The following is a 7,495-nucleotide window of genomic DNA, read 5'->3' on the forward strand; positions in this document are numbered from 1 at the left end:
TAAATAAATAAACAAAACCAAAAACAAAAGTGTCTTGGACTTGATGGAGCTCATATTGAGAAATATAGTTTATATTTTTTTACTTTATATTTAATTTCATTTTCCATCAGCTTTTTGAAGTCTTGTCATATATAAAAAATTTCCATGAGGCATTTTTTCCCCAATACTGAGGATTCAGATTCAGAGTGCTTCACTTCATTTTTAAAATTTAATCTCTTAAATTAACTCAACTTGACATCTCTTAACTTAACTCTTAACTTGAGGGCTAGAGCTAGAATAAGAAGAAAGAAAAGGGGTGCTCTTATGTTCATTAAAATAGAAAATTAAACTAACCTCAATTAAATCACTGTTGAGTCCCTTTAGTCCTAAATAATTACCTCTTGTTTTGCTGATCTTAAGCTGAGCAGTCTATTTTCATGAATTCATCTGCTTATATACTATGAGTGTCTTGAAAATCCTGATTCATTCAGTTGGTATAGTTGGAATATTATTTATGGGGACAAAGCCAGCTCATTCTGGGAGGCCTACATCCATGAGTCAATTTCTTGCAATATCAATATTATCAACAGTGTCTGGTGCAGTTTTTAACCAAAGCTCTTTTGATATTTTTTCCAGATGACTCAACTGCTGTTACTACCTTACAGAAAGACCATTAGATACATTTAAAAGGAAAGGAGATGTTGTTGATAACAAAACTGAAAGGTTTGGTTAATTATTTGTCATAGTAAACACATTGGAGGAGAGGGGAATTCTTTGTTGAAGCATAATACATACTCATCTAGTAAATCTTTAATTGGCAATTACCATAAAAGAAAGAGCATATTAAGGACAATGAGGGCATTTTTATACCTCTCTAGGAAGTTCAATTTACTCCACAAAGTATATATTATTATTGTCACCAATTCATAAGGTTATTTTAAATAAATCAATTGGTTGACATTTATTATACCAGTCTTTATACATCGAATATAAATATTTCTTAATCCAGCCTAAAAAGTACACAAATTATTGCAAAATAGCCATAGTAATCATGCATAATTATTGCTTTTAATTAACCTAAGACTATTTTAACTTGTTAGCTTTTCTCTTATTGTGGGCTTGAAAAACAGAACAGCTCCCACAACAGTCTTGAGGTAATTAAGCATCTTGTTAGAGGCAAGGGATTTAGTGACTCTATACATGATACTTTTGAGTATTTTTAGAAAAACAAGAAATATAACGACGTTGGTTGGTTGCTCCTAGCATTGCCGGACAAAGTGATGAAAGAAAAGGAAGAGCTCAAGGGGTTGAATTCTAAGCTCCAGCACTGCATTGATGACCAAAAATTTTCTCTGGATTAGGATCTCCTCTCCAGTACCTACCTGGCTGAAATCGCTGAATATCAAACAGCCCTCCTCATGTGACTGGCTGTTACAATGACAGTTGGGCTCTCAGCCTTACAAGATATCTACCATTAAAGTGAGGGCATTTGTTAGGAAAGAATGGGATCCTGCAAGTTGGCATGGGGATGTTTGGGAATGTTAGAGTGAGCAGCACTGAAGCCATATTGGAATCTAAAACCACATGGGCTCTTGAAGATTTTAAAAGGACACAGTTTTTTTCTTGTCATGCATTTCTCTGAGTTCCCTCTTTTCCCATGGTTATTTGCTATTTTGAACCTTAGTTATGGGGCAAGACGACATTATTTACATAAATGTAAAGTTGTTATCCAGTCAGCCTGGAGCTACAGACTTGCACGCACTGTCTAAGGGAAACCAAGGAAGACATCAGTAAAACTAAGCTGATCTCCAGCAGGACCATGAGATAATAGCAAGGACAGGAGCAGAAACCAGAGGAGTCTTGTCGAGATTAAATATCTGACCTCTTGTACATTCCCCTCCCTCCAGCTTTTCATTTCCCAAGTTTGATTCCCTCAGCTCCTCTGTAAACCCCCCAAACCCTAAAGCAGAGAAACAGTTCTAGTCTGTCTCCTCAGATGTCTGATGATAAACTTCCTGCTTCAAAGCAACATTTGAGACTGACTAGTCTTTTGTTTCTGAGCAGAGAGCAGCGGGATCTGGACTTTGGCAGTGGGAAGACCCTAACAAGGCTGGGGATATTGAACCCCTAAATCCTGATGAGTCTTATTTGCCAGAAATGTACTCCCCACCCCCATCCCCAGAGACAGTGGCCTTTCCACCTCTGTCTGAGGGGATTAACTCTGCATTGCCGCAGGAAACCGTGTCTTCCCCACAGGCAGTTACCAAGCAAGACAACGCTGACTGTCCCCAGGACCCACCCCAACCACCCCTCTTTTTTTGTTTGTTTTTCTGTTTTTTGTTCGTTTGTTTTTGTTTTTGTTTTTTTTTTTTTTTACTTTTTAAAACTTTTGCCCCACCTCTCTTTGATTCTAGACCTATAACTAGACTCAAGTCCCAGCAAGCCCCTAAAGGTGAGGAACAAAGTGTGACCCTCACATGAGGACATGCATTGCTCTCTAAAAGAACTACTTGAGTTTTCTAATTCAGACAAGCAGAAATCTGGAGAACATGTTGAGAATGGATATTAAACATGTGGGATGATGGTGAAAGAAACATAAAGATGAATCAGGCCAAATTTATTAATATAAACCCACAAAGCAGAGATTCTGCATTTAATGTTGTAGCTCAGGGAGTTAAGAAAGGTGCTAACAGTTTGGTTGGTTGGTTTGCTGAAACATGGATCAAAAGATGGCCCACTGTGAGTGAGTCAGAGGTGCCCAATCTCCCTTGGCTAACTGTAGAGGAAGAGAGTCAAAGGCTTAGGGAGATTGGAATTCTAGAGTGGATTTGTCATGTAAAACCTACTCACCCACACTGGTAGTCTCCAGAATACGTGAGGTGAGCCCCAGCCTCCCTGAAGAGTTGTGATTATTCTTCTCTGTAGACCAGATCTTACAATGGGAACCACAGTCACTCATTTGGAAGACAAATTTGATGGGAATAATTGGATTCTGGAGTGTCAGGGGCTAAGTGGTGGCACTCAACTGACAATGGCAAGGTGGGCATAGTTACCATAATGGACAGCAGAGCAAAGCAGCGATCAGAATAGTCTGACATGTGTAGCTCTATGGTGTTGGCTAGACAATCACAGTGTGCCTAGAAGTCAAACAGACAGGAAGCCTACTAAATTCTTATTTGAGCTGTACAAGCAGAAAACTTCTAGGTCAAGTGAACAAAAGTCTAATTCAAATCATAAAAACAGACAGTCATGTCCCTTCAGTCGATATTCAGACTTGAGCCAGTTTACAAACCCAGAGCTGCACAAATGAAGGAATGGCCTTGTCCTCCTAAGGAAGGATTCTGGTACACTACCAAAAATTTATACTATTAATCTTTCTCCTATCCTTCCCCAAAGGAACCTACAGCCTTTTATTGGAATAACTGCATTGAGGGGAGGAAAATAATCAGAACTTTCAGGGACTACTAGACACAGGATCTGAACTGACATTGATTCCAGGAGACCTAAAACAACTGGCCATACAGTTAGAATAGAGGCTTATGAGGTCAGGTGATTAATGGAATTTTAGCCCAGGTCTGACTTACAGTGGGCCCAGTGCATCTCTGAACCCATTTTGTGTTTTTTCCCCCAGTTCCAGAATGTATAATTGGAATAGACATACTTAGCAACTGACAAAATCTCTACATTGGTTCCCTGGCCTATGGAGTGAAGTATAAGCAGAAAGGCCAAATGGAAGCCATTAGAGCTGCCTCTACCCAGGAAAATAGTAAATCAAGAACAATATCACATCCCTAGAGGGATTGCAGAGATTAGTGCTACTATCAATGACTTGAAAGATGCAAGGGTGGTGACTTCCACCATATCCCCATTCAACTCTCCTATTTGGCCTGTGAAGAAGACAAACAGATTCTGGAGAATGACAGTGGATTATCATAAGCTTAAGCAAGTGGTGACTACAATTGCAGCTGCTGTACCAGATGTGGTTTCATTGCTTAAGCAAATTAACACATCTCCAGGCACCTGGTATGCAGTTAGTGATCTGGCAAATGGCTTTTTCTTCATCCCTGCCCATAAGGTCCACAAGAAGCATGTTGCTTTCAGCTGGCAAGGCCAGCAATATACCTTCACTGTCCTACCTCAGGTGTATATCAACTTTCCAGCCCTAAGTCACAATTTAGTTTCTAGGACTCTTGATCACCTTTCCCTTCCATAAGACATTGTGCTGGTCCATTACATTGATGACATTATGCTGACTAGACCTGGTGAACATAAAGTAGCAACTACTCTGAACTTATTGGTAAGATATTTGTGTGTCAGAGGATGGGAAATAAATCCAACTAAAATTCAGGGACCTTTTACCTCAGTTAAATTTGTAGGAGTTCAATAGTGTGGAGTATGTCAAGATATCCTTTCTAAGGTGAAGGATAAATTGCTGCATTTGGCCCTTCCTACATCCAAGAAAGAGACACAGCACCTAGTGGGCCTATTTGGATTCTGGATGCAACACAATCCTCATTTGGGTGTATTACTCCAGTTCATGTAGCAAGTGACCAGAAAAGCTGCTAGTTTTGAGTGGGACCCAGATCAGGAGAAGGTTCTGCTATAGGTTCAGGCTGCTGTGCAAGCTGTTCTGTCCCTTGGGCCATATGATTCAGCAGACCCAATGGTACTTGAGGTGTCAGTGGATGTTTGGAGCCTTTGGCAGGCCCTTGTAGGTGAATCACAGAAGAGACACTTAGAAGTTTGGAGCAAGGCAATGCCATCATCTGCAGATAACTGCTCTCCTTTTGAGAAACAGCTCTTGGCCTGCTACCAAGCCTTAATAGAAACTGATTGCTTAACTGCAGGCCACCAAGTTACCATGTGGCCTGAGCTGCTTATCATGAACTGGCTGTTATCTGACCCAGCAAGTCATAAGGTCGGGCATGCAGAGCAGCACTCCATCATCAAATGGAAGTGGTATTCATGTGATCAGGCCCAAGCAGGTCCTGAAGGCACAAGTAACTACACTGCCTTCTGCCTCCCAGCCTGCACCTATGGCCTCATGGGGTGTACCCTACAATCAGTTGAAAGAGGAAGAGAAGACTAGGGCCTGGTTTACAGATGGTTCTGTGTGATCTGCGGGCACCAACTGAAAGCTGACACCTGAAAATGGACAGTGGCAGCGCTACAGACCATTTCTGGGACATCTCTGAAGGACAGCGATGAAGGGAAATCTTCTCAATGGGCAGAACTTTGGGCAGTGTACCTGGTTGTACACTTTGGTTGGAAGGACAAATGGCCAGATGTGTGATTATATACTGATTCATGGGCCACAACCAATGATTTGGCCAGATGATCAAGGACTTGGAAGGAACATAACTGGAAAATTGGTGACAAGGAAATTTGGGGAGGAGGTGTGTGGATAGACCACTCTGAGTGGACAAAGGATGTGAAGACCTTTGTTTCCCATGTGAATGCCAACCAAGGGGTGACCTCAGCAAAGGAGGACTTTAATAATCAGGTGTAGGATGACCCATTCTGTGGATACTAGTGATCCCCTTTCCCCAGCCACCTCTGTCATGACTTAGGGGGCTCATGAACAAAGTGGCCATGGTGGCAGGGATGGAGGTTATGCGTGGGCTCAGCAACATGGACTTCCACTCACTAAAGCCTACCTGGCTACAGCCACCACTGAGTGCCCAATCTGCCAGCAGCACAAACCAACACTGAGCACCATTCCTTGGGTGATCTGTCAGCTATGTAGTGGTGGGTTGATTACATTGGATTGCTCCTATAGTGGAAGGGGCAGCATTTTGTCCTTACTGGAGTAGACACTCCAGATATGAATTTGCCTTCTCTACATTAAATGCTTCTGCCAAAACTGTCATCTATAGACCCATGAAATTCCTTATTCACTGTTATGATATTTCACACAGCATTGCTTCTGACCAAGAAATTCACTTTACAACCAAAGAAGTGTGACAATGGGCTCATGGTCATGGAATTCAATGGTCTTACCATGTTCCCAATCATCCTGAAGCAGCTGGTCTGACAGAATGGTGGAATGGCCTTTTGAAGTCACAATTACAGTGCTAGCTAAGTGACAATACCCTGCAGGGCTGGAGCAAGGTTTTCCAGAAGGCTGTATATGCTCTAAGTCAGCACCCAACATGTGGTACTATTTCTCCCACAGCCACAATTCACAAGGTCCAGAAATCAAGGGGTGGAAATGGGAGTAGCACTACTCATCATTACCCCTAGTGAACTACTAGTAAAATTTTTGCTTTCTGTTCCCACAACTTTATGCTCAGCTGTCCTAAGAAGTCTTAGTTCCAGAGGGAAGAATGCGTCCACTAGGCAACATAACAATGATTCCATTGAACTGGAAGTTAAGGCTGCCACCTTGGCCAATTAGAGGCATGAGGGCCTCTAAGTCAACAGGCTAATAAAGGAGTTATGGTGTTGGCTGGGATGACTGATCTAGATTACCAAGGGAAGTTGGACTGCTGGCTCAGAGGGAAGGTAAAGAAGATTATGTCTGGAATACAGGAGATACCTTAGGGCATCTCTTAGTACTACCATGCTCTGTGCTAAGGTCAATGGGAAATTACAACAACCCAATCCAGGCCAGACTATGAATGGCCCAGACTCTTCAGGGATGAAGGTTTGGGTCACTCAGCCAGGTAAAGAACCACAACCAGCTGAGGTTCTCACTGAAGGCAAAGGGAATACAGAATGGGAAGAAGGTAGAAGAAGGCAGTTATAAATACCAGCTAAAATCACATAACCAGTTACAGAAACAAGGACTGTAATTGTCCTTATTTTGCTTTTTTGGCTTTTTTTGGGTGCTGGCCAGGTGTTACAAGGCTGCGCTCTAACCAGCTGAACTAACCAACCAGCTCCCTGTTTTGTTAAGAGTGTGTGTGTGTGTGTGTGTGTGTGTGTGTGTGTGTGTGTGTGTGTGTGTGTGTGTGTGTGTGTGTGTGTTATTAAGCAATTATCTTTGTTTTTGTTCCTCTTATTCTTATCATGTAACATAAAACTTATTGACTTTATATCATATTTAAATATTGTTAACTTTACATGATAATATGATAGTATTTGTATTTAAGTCATGGGATATCAGGAAAAGGGTAAATATTACCTAAAGACAGCACCTGCTCTTCTGAAAAAAGGAATTAATGTACTTTCGGTTGTACACAGGATAGTTGCACCATGTTAGGTGGATCTATTGTGCTGTTATTGGCCTAACTGAAGATTAAGTATGGTTTAAGGAGGTAAATATGGACATCAAGTTGAAAAGGGGTGGACTTATGATGATTAATTTTAGGTGTCAACTTGATTAGATTAAGGAATAAGTAGAAACCTGGTAAACCATTATTTTGGGGTGTGACTCTAAGGGTGTATCCAGATGACCTATTGTGGGACTCTTCAGTCTTTGTTGGAATGAGCAGGACTGAAACCATGTTGGGACATAAAACCACGTGAGCTCATAAAGATTTTAAAAGGACAGTTTTGTTTTGTTTTGCTCTGT

The 7,495-nt window shown here is 41.4% G+C and overlaps 1 pseudogene; it reads left to right on the forward strand.

Annotated features, from left to right (window-relative positions):
- The first annotated feature begins 2,917 nt into the window (after positions 1-2,917).
- LOC134370485 (uncharacterized) lies at positions 2,918-6,773 on the forward strand (annotated as a pseudogene).
- The last annotated feature ends 722 nt before the right edge of the window (positions 6,774-7,495 follow it).

This window comes from Cynocephalus volans, chromosome 2 (assembly GCF_027409185.1).
Source record: "Cynocephalus volans isolate mCynVol1 chromosome 2, mCynVol1.pri, whole genome shotgun sequence".
Lineage (NCBI taxonomy): Eukaryota > Metazoa > Chordata > Mammalia > Dermoptera > Cynocephalidae > Cynocephalus > Cynocephalus volans.